We start from the raw sequence: 12,567 nt of genomic DNA on the forward strand, positions 1-12,567 counted from the left end.
CCACAGAACCAGTAGTAAATTTGTTGAATCTCACCACAGATCCGTGGTCATGAAATCAAAATTTTGGCATTTGGCAACTGGCATATATTTATGATGCTTGCATTATCCTATGGTCATAAAGCTACTTTGTTTGTTTGTTTGTTTGTTTTGTCAAGTACGTATAGGTTGTATACAGAGATATAATAATATTTATATGCATGATACTAGTAAAAGAGAAACATTAGGACAAGGGACAGAAAGCACTCTGGTGCACCTTACTGACCTCTTAGGAATAGGGAGAGGTCAACAGTGGATAGTCTAAGGGTAAAGTTTTGGTAGTTAGGCGATGATACTACAGAGTCTGGCTATTCTGGTAGTGAGTTCCATGTATCAACTACTCAGTTACTAAAGTTGTATTTCCTGAAGTTGGGTTCAGAATGGTTTACTTTAAGTTTGTATCAGTTGTGTGCTTGTGTGTTGTTGTGGTTAAAGCTGAAGTAGTTATTGACAGGAAGGACGTTGTAGCAGATAATTTTATGGGCCATGCTTAGGTCGTATTTAAGGTGTCATAGTTCTAAGCTTCCTAAAACTAGGATTGTAAATCTAGTTGCATAGGATATTCTGTTGCACGTGGAGGAGTGGAGGGGTCTTATAGTAAAGTATCTCTGGACGTTTTCTAGAGTGTTTATGTCTGAAATGCAGTGTAGGTTCCAGACAGATGAGCTGTATTCAAGGATTGGTCTGGCGAAAGTTTTGTATGCTCTGGTTAGTAATGTGAGATTACCGGAGCAGAAGCTACATAGGATTAGGTTAACAATTCTTGAAGCCTTTTTGGTGATGTTGTTGCATGGGCTTTGGCACTTAGGTCATTTGATATGAGTATTCCAAGGTCTTTTACGGAGTGAGGGTTGTTTGCAAGGTCTTGTTTATTCAGCTTGTATTTGGTGTTCTGATTCTTTTTGCTAATGTGTAGGACAGAGCATTTTTTGGTTGAGATTTGGAGTTGCCAGATGTTTGACCAGTCAGACACAAAGAGTAGCTGTGGAATCAGTGGTGTTGAAAAGTTTTACATTGTAGCAAAGAGAATGCAGTTGCTTGTAATGTGATTGCAAAGGTAATTTATATAGAGCAGTGATGGCGAACCTATGGCATGGGTGCCACAAGTCATATCTCCTTGCATGCAAGTTGTTGCCGTAGCTAAGCTACAGCATGCATGTGTGTGTGGCCAGCTGATTTTCGGCTTGCATGGAGACTCTGGGAGGGCATCTTCAGCTTCCGGAGGGCTTCCGGGAGGATGGGGGAGAGTTTTCATGCCCTTTCCAGGCTCTGGAGCCTGGGGAAGGTGGAGAACAGGCCTACCAGGCTCACCAGAAGTTGGGAAACAGGCTGTTTCTGGCCTCCAAAGGGGCAGGGGAGCCAATTTTCCCCTCCCCAGGCATTGAATTATGGGTGTGGGCATTCATTCAGGCTCAATAACATATGCGTATGCACTCTCAGCACCCAAAGGAAAAAAGGTTCGCCATCACTGATATAGAATAACTTAACTTTGCAGTGGTTCAGTTAACAACTGTTACAAGAAAGGTGGTAAAATGGGGCAAAATGCTTAGCAATGGGAAATTTGTGCTCTCTTGTGATCCTATGGAAGACCTGTAATATACGTAATGAAAACTATTACATACTGGTACATATGTGCACATGGATTCCCCCCCCAATGATATTGTCATAATAATGGTGGCGATTCTTATAAAATCTATTTAAGATTGATATCTATAAGATTGATATCTATCTTGGGGCTTGAATGCTGAAAAATGTGTTAGCATCAAAGTACTGTATAATGGTTTCCTTAAGGAAAGATTTGAAAAAGAGAGTTGAAAAGTATACAAACTTAACATTTTAAAACAATTATTACTTTTATTTTTCCACGGATAATTCCTTTAGCTGGATGCTTTAGTAAAGTAACTTAAAACAAAATATGTGTGTATTGTAGGTGTGTGTTTTTTGTTATTTGCTCTTTGCATCTTATTGTATAATATGTAGCATTTAGTTGCCAATAAATAGCTGCAGCAGAATATACATGCCTGAATAGCATTATCTGCAGAAAGGCTTAGATTTTGAAGCTTCTGCATTAGTCTTTCAAAGCTAAAATATTTGTGTGTATGCACAAAGTGCCAATGTGCTTCGGCATTTGTTGTTTTCAAATAGCATTGCGTTTTGCATTCGTGTTCATTAGTTTTCATGTGTTGCAATCTTACTTATATTTCTCTGTGTTATTCGCAATTCCCAATCCAGAAGGGGGCACTCTCCACACTAGTTTTGCAGTAGATATTTTACATTTCTTCCATAATGATGGAAGGAAAAGCTAAAATATTCCAAATGGATTGTCTAATTCACAGATTGAAAGGAATGATTAAAATAAATACTTTTTTTTATTTACTAAGTAAGACCTTCACTTGTAAGTGAATGCTCAGTTTTATATTTGAAAAAAAACATTGAAAATTATTAAGAAAATTGTAGGGGGTGTACTAAACCACTTATCATGTTGTGCTCCCAAATTAATCAAACTATTTAGCAGAAAAGTGATGAACAAAAAAATCCACTTTGGTAGGAGAAATAGTGCTGAATAAATTTTTAAAAAATATTTAGTACAGAACCTCTTCTGAAAGTATTATTACTGACCAATTATTTAGACTTAAGTATGTCCTTTATGCACACACATACACAGACACACAAACAAGCATAAATTGAACTTAGTTATTTTGATTTTCCATTCTTAACTGGGTTTGTGAAAGATTTCTAGGAATTGAACAAAAAAAATCATTGTTTATTCATGCATCACACAATGCTAGCTAATTTTTAATTTTTATGCAGAGACTTTCTGAGACCTGAAAATTATTCCAAAGGTTTATCCAGAGGGTTTAAAAAAAAATAATAATAACCCTTTAGAGAAGTTGATTCCGACTAGGGAACTGTATGAACGCAAATGTGCTGCTTTATAAAGCCTTAATAACACCTCAATTACAATACTGTATCATGTTTTGGTCACCATAGTATAAAATAAGTTGTAGATTCTGTGGAAAAAGAGAGCAACACAATGATTAGGGATCCGGAGGCTAACACATATGAAGAATGTCTGCTGGAATTGGGTTTGTCTAGTTTAGTAAAAAGAAGAACTAGGAATGACATGATAGCCGTGTTCCAATATTTGAGAGTTTGCCACAAAGAAGAGGGAATCAGCCTATTTTCCAAAACAGCAGAAGGCAAGACAAAAAGCAACGAACGAAAAGTAATCAGAGAGAAATCCAACTAAGAACTAAGAAGAAATTTGTTAACAGTGAGAACAATTAAACAGTGGAATGGCTTGTTTTCTGAAGTGGATGCTTCATCACTAGAGGGTTTTAAGAAGAGAGTAGGTAGCCTGAATGCATAGGGCAGCATCTGAATGTATAGATTCTCCTGCCCAAGGTCCCTTCAAGCCAGCGACCGATTAGGTCCCACAGAGTGGGCCTTCTCCAGGTCCCGTCAACTAAACAATGTCGGTTGGCGGGCCCCAGGGGAAGAGCCTTCTCTGTGGTGGCCCCGACTCTCTGGAACCAACTCCCCCCAGAGATTAGAACTGCCCCTACTCTCCCTGCCTTCCGTAAACTCCTTAAAACCCACCTTTGCCGTCAGGCATGGGGGAACTGAAACACCTCCCCTGGGCATGTACAATTTATGCATGGTATGTTTGTGTGTGTGTTTGTTAGTAAAATGGGGCTCTTTTTAAATCTTTTTAAATATTTTAAATTATATTTGGATTTGTCATGAATTGCTGTATCTTGCTGTGAGCGGCCCCGAGTCTGCGGAGAGGGGTGGCATACAAATCTAAATAATAAATTAATTAATAAATAAAAGCCAGTTTAAATCACAATTTAAATCATTAGCAAAAAAGCCTTGATTTAAATCAACTTGATTTAAATCATAATTTTTAAGGAGCAACTGTCATCTCTGTCCCACAACAGCTCCCCTGACTCATCCACTGTGGATTTACCAACAGTCCAATTCACTTTAATGGGATAGTTTGAGAAGTGTTCGGAAACTTCAGATCGTGCAGAATGCAGCTGCGAGAGCAGTCATGGGCTTCCCCAGGTATGCCCATGTTACACCAACACTCCGCAGTCTGCATTGGTTGCCGATCAATTTCCGGTCACAATTCAAAGTGTTGGTTATGACCTATAAAGCCCTTCATAGCATCGGACCAGAATATCTCCGAGACCGCCTTCTGCCGCACGAATCCCAGCGACCGATTAGGTCCCACAGAGTGGGCCTTCTCCGGGTCCTGTCAACTAAACAATGTCAGTTGGCAGGCCCCAGGGGAAGAGCCTTCTCTGTGGCGACCCCGACTCTCTGGAACCAGCTCCCCCCAAAGATTAGAACTGCCCCTACCCTCCTTGCATTTCGTAAACTCCTCAAAACCCACCTTTGTCGTCAGGTATGGGGGAACTGAGATATCTCCCCCGGGCCTATACAATTTATGTATGGTATGTTTGTATGTATGTCTGCTTAATAATGGGTTTAAAAAAAAAATTAAATTGTAAATTATTAGATTTGTCATGAACTGTTTTTATTGTGTTGTGAGCCGCCCCGAGTCTACGGAGAGGGGCGGCATACAAATCTAATAAATAATAAATGATTTGTTTCCGCGTGTTGTGAGCCGCCCCGAGTCTACGGAGAGGGGCGGCATACAAATCTAATAAATAATAAATGATTTGTTTCCGCGTGTTGTGAGCCGCCCCGAGTCTTCGGAGAGGGGCGGCATACAAATCTAAGTAATAAATAAATAAATAATAATAATAATAATAATAATAATAATAATAATAATAATAATAGGTGATTTGGCAGTGACACAACGTGAAGGATATGGCAGGCAGCAGATGAGTGGATACCTGCTAACGGCCACTGCCATGATGAACCTGAAATAACAAGTGCTCTTTCATATTATATTTAAAAGCTGCTGAGAAGGTTTCACTTATATTTTTACTGCTTGCCCTTCCTGCTTGGTGGGTACAGATGCATTTCTTTTAAAACAATCATACTGTTTGTAGATTCATAGATTTGCAAAACAATGGGATAAAGGAATATTCCTGAACTTTGTTTTATGATTTACCTCATGGTTATTGGGAAATTGTGTGAATTAATCAATGCAGGGCATGTTATCTCAGCTTGCAGAGTTTGGATTCATTGAATGAATGTAAAAAAAAAATGTAAATATTACAGAATATACAGCCTCATGCTACATAACTAAACTCCATTTCATGCTGAATAAACTAAATTATTAGTGTATCTTAAATTAGAAAAATATATTTAGATAGATTTTTACTCCAAAAGCATTTAATTAAAATGAATTTGATTAAAATAAAATAAAAATCCGATTTAATTTATAAAAAATATGTTTTTTTTGTTTTTTTTAAAAAACATCGATTTTTATCCACCCTGCTTCAAGCTCTTTGTTGACAGACAATGCTATCTGTTAATATAGGTGAATTCTATTATTCTGTGTGTCTGTATATATGCATATGCTAATACCTACGTATACGCTATTGCCTAAATGGCAGCAGTAATAGTCAAAATGCTATTGCAAACTAAGCTTTAAACAGGCTTAGAAATACATGGCCTATAGGTTAGATTGGGAAATGAAAAGAACATCCTAGAAGAAGCAATTGCTCCTAAGAATGTTAGTAGGATCTATACTTAAGACTAGGGAAACTTAATGAGATATATACACAAATGTATAGGTAATTTGTTTTGTGGATTTGATAATATTCTATTGCTTGTTGTACTGTGATTGGAAATCCCTGCATTTCTTAGCAGTAGTATTATCATTCTTCCTATTTCTTTAAAATTTCAATATTTTTTCTTTAGCAAAGTATATTAATGAATAGAAATGTTACAACAAGAATAGAAGTCTTGTGCTTTTTTTCTGCATCATGCATCATCCATTTTAATTAGAGAAAAGGGTAGTGAATATAGAGACAAGAGTGTGGAATTAAAATCATTAATTGATGTCAAGCTGAAGAGAGGCTGCTAACATGAATTTAGTGACAGCAGGAAGGAAATTAACCTTATTACTTTATTTAGAGCATCCGTTTATTTAATATTTTGTCTATGTAAATGCAAAGTGTTTTATTTATGACAATGGCAAAGGACAAATAATTCATTAAACTGTGAATATTTATTATTTCAAAGCAACGAATCTCAGAAATTATACATTTTGAAAACATACATTAAAGTTGGGAGATACATAACATAACTGGCTTAGATTTTTCTCCCCAAATGATAACACTGATTCAGTCTGGGAAGGCTGCATTTAATTTCTATGAAGCAAAATATTTGCGTAATTCTTGTGGTCTAGATGAAATTTGATAGTATAAGGAAATCTACTGTGGTCCTTAAACTTCTAAAGTTTAAAGGGCGAACTTTGCTGATTCATTCAACACACACTAATTAAAAATTGCAAGCCAAAGTATGAGCAAATGTCTTGACCAGAACTGAGAAAAATGTTGACATTCAATTAAAATGACTATCTAGAATTTCAGATCTCATGGGAAATAAAAAGAGAAACAAGTAGTTCTTAAATTACAATAGTTATAACACCACTGGAAAAAGTGACTTATGACCAATTGTCCTATTTATGACCATTGTAACATCCCCATGGTCATGTGATCAAAATTCAGATAGCAGGCAACTGATTCTTATTTATGAGAGTACAGATGTAATCATCTTTTACAAACCTCTGATAAGCAGAGTGAATGAGAAAGCCAAACAACTGTGTCACTTGCTTAACAACTGGAGTGATCTAGTCTATGGAGAAGGGCGGCATACAAATCTAATAAATAAATAAATAAATTTAACAACTGTGTAAGAAAGGTGATAAAATGGTGCAAACTCTGTTAAATATCTCACATAGCAAGAGAAATTTTGGGCTCAATTGTAGTTGTAAATCAAGGACTACTTGTATTTGTGTTTTCAAATAATTATTATATAATTAATCTACTATTACTCCATTAATAATATATTTTAAAAATCTAGCACGTTTATGAAATAGAATTATAAAATTAAAAATATGTCATGGATTCAACTGTTTGGAAGTCGTACATATGTCTAATGTTAACCATGGTAAAGTCTTTTAGGCTGTCAGCCCAGCCTTTGACTAATAGAGAAAACAGTGTAGCCTAGTAGCTTGACAAGGAATCTATCTGGTGCTTTTTTGGGGATACAGATTTGTACTGAGACAACACTTTGTAGATAGATGTGCAAAAATGGAATGGAGTTAAAAAGGAGTGGTAAGGGGTTTAAGGAAAAGCGATACAGTACCAGGGATTATGAAATGTAATGATTTTTTAATTTAATGATAGTCTGGCTAGTAATCAAGAATGATTACCAGGGGCAGGACAATTTGACCTCCCTTGAAATAGGGTAAAAATGGGCATCCATCAACATAAATAGACATTTTTGGTGAACCAAAAGGAGTATCTAGTTACCTTCCCTTTAGTAATATGTTTACTTAACAAGTAGAATTAATTTTTTACAAATCAGAAAGGAGCCGAGTTTTAGAACTCTACTTATCATAGACACACATGGGGAAATCCATATAAAATTCCAATTCTTCTCAATAGCTTAACTGTTATAAATCAACTCCTTTTTTTCTTACAAGGAAATATAGGCAACATATGATTATGCTTATAATTGTAGATTAATATTTTGGAAGGAATTAAAACAAATGTGTTTTGGTCTCCTAAACCATTTGGAAGAGAACCTTTAAGCACATTACACTATAAAAAGCTATTTTTGTACAATGTAGGTAGACAAGTGTACAATACTTATAATTTTGATATTCAGTTAAAGCTGCTACATTCAACATATTCTACAAAGTTTTATCATACCCTAACACAGACCTGGGTAAAATGCGCCCCAGGGGCCAGATGCGGCCCGCCCGCTGTCTGTGACCAGCCCGCAGAGGTAGGAAGGAATGAGGGAGAAATGAATGAAGAAAGGAAGGAAGGAGAAATGGAGGGAGAAAGGAAGGAGAAATGGAGGGAGGATGGGAGGAGAAATTCTCTTTCCATGCCCTTTTGCAAATGTCCAATAAATGCTCATTTTTTAATTATTCATTGGTTTCATTGGCCTTTCCAAGAAATTTAAAGCAAACCCCCCACCCCACGTCTCAGTGGGAAAAAAGGGAGGAGGGGGAGGAGGAAGAAAAGGAATCCAAAGCTACTTTCAGGCAAAGCCTCCACTATGTTTTCTCAACTGACAATATAGGTCAGTTGAGGCACCTGAAAGGAATATTTTGAAAGAGAAGTAAAGAACTGCCCAAAAGCAGAAATAAAAGGCAGAGAAAATCACAGAGAGAGAAGCTTCTCTCCATCTGGAGAAGGAAGGAAGGAAGGAAGGAAGGAGAAATGGAGGGAACAAGGAAGGAAGGAAGGAAGGAAGGAAGGAAGGGGTGGGAAATTAATTTATAATTATAATATAATTATAATTATATATATAATATAATATAATTATAATCATAATATAATTAACTCAGTTCTACCCAATAATATGCAGTATTGGATAGAACTGAGTTAGTTATATTAATCCAGCCCTCTAAAACCATCCCAATTTCTCATGTGGCCCCATAGCAAAATTAATTGCCCACCCCTGCCCTAACATCAAAAACATCATCAAAAAAGCACAACAAAGAATGTTCTTTCTATGCCAACCTAGGAAGCTCAAACTGCCCAAGAAGCTGCTGATATAGTTCTATAGAGGAATTATTGAGTCTGTCATCTGTACCTCTATAACTGTCTGGCTTGGTTCTGCAAACCAACAAGACAGACACAGACGTCAGAGGATAATCAGAACTGCAGAAAAACAATTGCTGCCAACCCACTTTCCACTGAGGACCTGTATACTACACGAGTCAAAAAGAGGGCTGTGAAAATATTTACAGACCCCCTCGCATCCTGGACACTAATTGTTTCAACTTCTATCCTCAAAATGACATTATGGTTCGCTGCACACCAAAACAATTAGACACAAGAACAGTTTTTTTCCTGAACACCATCACTCTGCTAAACAAATAATTCCCTCAGCACTGTCAAACTGTTTACCAAGTCTGCACTACTGTTAATCTTCTCATGGTTCCCATCTCTCATCTTTTCCCACAAATGACTGTATGTCTGTAACTTTGTTGCTTGTATCCTTACAATGTATATTGACTTGTTCCTAATATACCGTATTTTTGGGTGTATAAGATGCACCATTTTCCTCCCTAAAAGAGGCTGATAATTTGGGTGTGTCATACTCTGATTGTAACTTTTTTTCAGCCCTAACTAGCTGTTAACAATCTTCCCAGCTCTTACCTTGCACACTCTTTCATTGTGTCTATCTGTGAATAATATTTTTCAAGTCTTTACAGGGTTTTTTCCATTGCTCTAACTTGCTCTGAGTAAGTTTCTTTCCACCCCTAACTAGGTGCTAATGATGTTTCCAGCTCTTACCCACTTGCAAGCTCTTTCATTGTTATTTTCTGGGAAGAATGTTTTCCAAACCCTGTCTTGATTTTTTTTTCATTCTCTATTTGCTCCAAATGTTTCTTTGTAGCCCTAACCAGGTGCTAACAATGTTCCCAGCTTTTACCGGCTTGCAAGCTCTTTCATTGTTACTCTCTGCCAATAATGTTTTCCAAACCCTGTCTTTGTAGGTTTTTTTCCATTGATTTACTTGCTCCAGATGTTTCTTTCCAGCCCTAATCAGGTGCTAACAATGTTCCTAACTCTTACTGGCTTGCAAGCTCTTTCATTGTTACTCTCTGCAAAGAAGAATGTTTTCCAAGCCCTAAATCTTCGCAGGGTTTTTTCCATTTCTCTACTTGCTCAGACTGTTTCTTTCCAGGTGCTAATAATGCCTATGCTTTGGCAGGTTGCCTAGGCAACCGGACGAAGCTAGTTTTGACAGCCGGGGGCGTGCTCTGCGAGCCCTATAAAGGAGGGGCTCCTCCTTTTCACCCCGGCTGTCATTCCCACGAGCAAACACATGGCTGCCCTCCTCTATTTTGTAGTGTGCTTCGAGGAGTCACCTTTTCAGGGGCCAAGTAGGAATTTTTAATGGTTTCAACCTTTGTTGCAGTTGTTATTTTGCCTACTTCACACTGGAGAGTAAGGATGGACTGGTTAGGGAGTGTGGTGCACTTTAGTTTCCTTCTGGTTACAATTGGCTTATCCCTTTGGTCACTGGGGTTTTGGCAGGTAAGGAGCAGAAATGGGCAACAGTAGCAACTGTGCGTTCTCCTTTAGGGCATCTTTTGGGAGGTGATGGGCGGCCCCTCACCAGGAACTCCGGGTGGCTACCCGCCTGAGCAATTGGAAGGGGGATGCCCTTGGGACTCACCTAACCCTATTCTCGGATGGGGATTGGATGGTGAGCCCCTCTTACACGCTTTGTGGGCATGGCCTAGAACAGTGATGGTGAACCAATGACACGCGTGTCAGCACTGACACGCGTAGCCATTTTCGGTGACACACGGCTGGAGAAACGGGGAGCTTTAGGGCAGCGGTCCCCAAACTATGGCCCGCTGAGGCCATTTACCCAGCCCCCGGCAACGTACGAGATTTTACCATAAGCTCCCGAATCTCCCCTCCACTCGGCTGCTGAGCGTCTGGTGGCGGCAAGGAAGAAAGCCAGGGGGCGGGGAGGAAAGCACCCTATGGCAGAGCAGCAGCAGTTCCTCTCCCTGAAGGCGAGAAAGAAATTGGCCAATTGCAGGCCCGCTTTCCTCCCTGCCCCCTGGCTTTCCTCCTCCTCCAGATGCTCAGCTGCAGACCGTCTTGGTCCCTCCAGTGCCGCTTTTTTGCTTCTTCGCCGCCCTGCGTGAAGCCTGGAAGCCCTGCAAGAGCGGCTGGAGGGTGCTGTAAGCAAGACATCAGGACCCCCGCGCACTAACTTGTTGACGGCCATGCCGTCCCGGATCGCGCGGAGGGGAGCTCTTCTCCCACCAAGCGACAGCGAGGCCCTCCCAATGCTTGCCCGCCCAGGCCCCACACTTGGAGCCGGGGCGACGGGCCTAGCCTCAGCTTACTTGGCCCCGGCGCGGCCGAAGCTTGGGGTGGAGTAGGCGGCGGCTGCTTCAGGCCCGCCCCCGAGCTGAGCTTCCTTTGGCTTCCTTCGAGGCAAAGCTGCAAAGCTCACCTGCTGCCTCGAAGGAAGCCAAAGGAAACTCAGCTCAATGAGGATCGGCTGTTGGTCTCTTCAAGCTGCTGCCGCCCACTGCAGAGATCCCTTCGCCTGAACAGAGGCGGCAGCGGCGGGTTCAAGGGAACAACAGCCGGTCCTTTTTGGGGCTGCGTTGTTGCAGCGTCTGAGGCCACCACCGCCGCCTCCTCCAGGCGAAGGGATCTCCGCAGTGGGCGACAGCGGCTTGAAGAGACCAACAGCCGATCCTCATTGAGCTGAGCTTCCTTTGGCTTCCTTCGAGGCAGCAGGTGAGCTTTGCAGCTTTGCCTCGAAGGAAGCCAAAGGAAGCTCAGCTTGGGGGCGGGCCTGAAGCAGCCGCCGCCTACTCCGGCCCGCGCTTCGGCTGCACTGGGCAGCTCTAGCGGGTGTGGGGCAGCAGGGCAAGCCACGAAGGTGGCACAGCCAAACGTGGGTCGAGCGGGAGGGCACTGAGTAGTAGCAGTGGGGCGGCGGTGGGGTGGTTGGCTGCAAGGTACTGGCGGCGGCTGTATGTGTTGCAGGACGCCGTACATTGCTGCGCTGGGCATGGGGCTGGCACCTCCGTCCCAGCCCAGCCAGCGGGCCAGTGCCAGCAATGTACTGCGACCCGACATCGGTGCCACCATCTTGGAGCTCCTGCTTGCAGCCGATTGCCCCACGGCGTGTTGCAGGGCAGAAAAAAAAAGAAGAGAGGAAGGAAGAGAGAAGAGAGAGAGAGAAAGAAAGCAAGAGAGAGGGAGAGAAAACAGAAGTGCGGGGGAGGGAATGTGAGAGGGAAAAATGAGAAAATGATGGAGGGAAAGAACGAGGGAGAAGGAAACAAAACAAATGAGAAAGAAGGAAAAAAGGGAGAGGGAAGAGAGAAGTGGAAAGGAGGGAAGGGGGAGGGAGGGAAAGAGGAGAGGAAAGAAGGAGGGAGGGAGGGAAGGGAGAGAAAAGTGAACGAGAGGGAGAGAGAAAGGGAGGAAGAGAGGAAGGAAGGAAGAGATAAATATAAAGGGGGAGAGGGAGGGGAAGAGGGGAAGGAAGGAAAAGAGAAAGAGAAAAAAGTGGAAGGAAGAGAGAAGGAAAGAAAGGAAGAGAGAGAGTGAGACAGAGCAAGAAAGAAAGAAAGAGTGAGAGATGAGAGAGGAAGGAAGAGAGTGAGAGAGAGTGAGAGTGTTTTTTTCTCAAGGTGGCATACCACCTGAGTTATGCTCGGTTTTTTGGCGAATTTTGACACACCAAGCTCAAAAGGTTGCCCATCACTGGCCTAGAACATGGTGATGGGTTGACCTCTCACTTTGATCGGCAAGGAGCTATGCCCATAATTGCCCAGGAATGTTTACCGTCAAGAATTTCTGCCCCATTTTATGA

General features: G+C 41.1%; 1 protein-coding gene across 1 annotated transcript in view; it reads left to right on the forward strand.

The window, feature by feature from the left end:
• PARD3 (par-3 family cell polarity regulator) overlaps positions 1 to 12,567 on the forward strand; it is a 716,596-nt gene that overhangs the window by 565,400 nt on the left and 138,629 nt on the right.

This window comes from Erythrolamprus reginae, chromosome Z (assembly GCF_031021105.1).
Source record: "Erythrolamprus reginae isolate rEryReg1 chromosome Z, rEryReg1.hap1, whole genome shotgun sequence".
In the NCBI taxonomy this organism is placed as follows: Eukaryota; Metazoa; Chordata; class Lepidosauria; order Squamata; family Dipsadidae; genus Erythrolamprus; species Erythrolamprus reginae.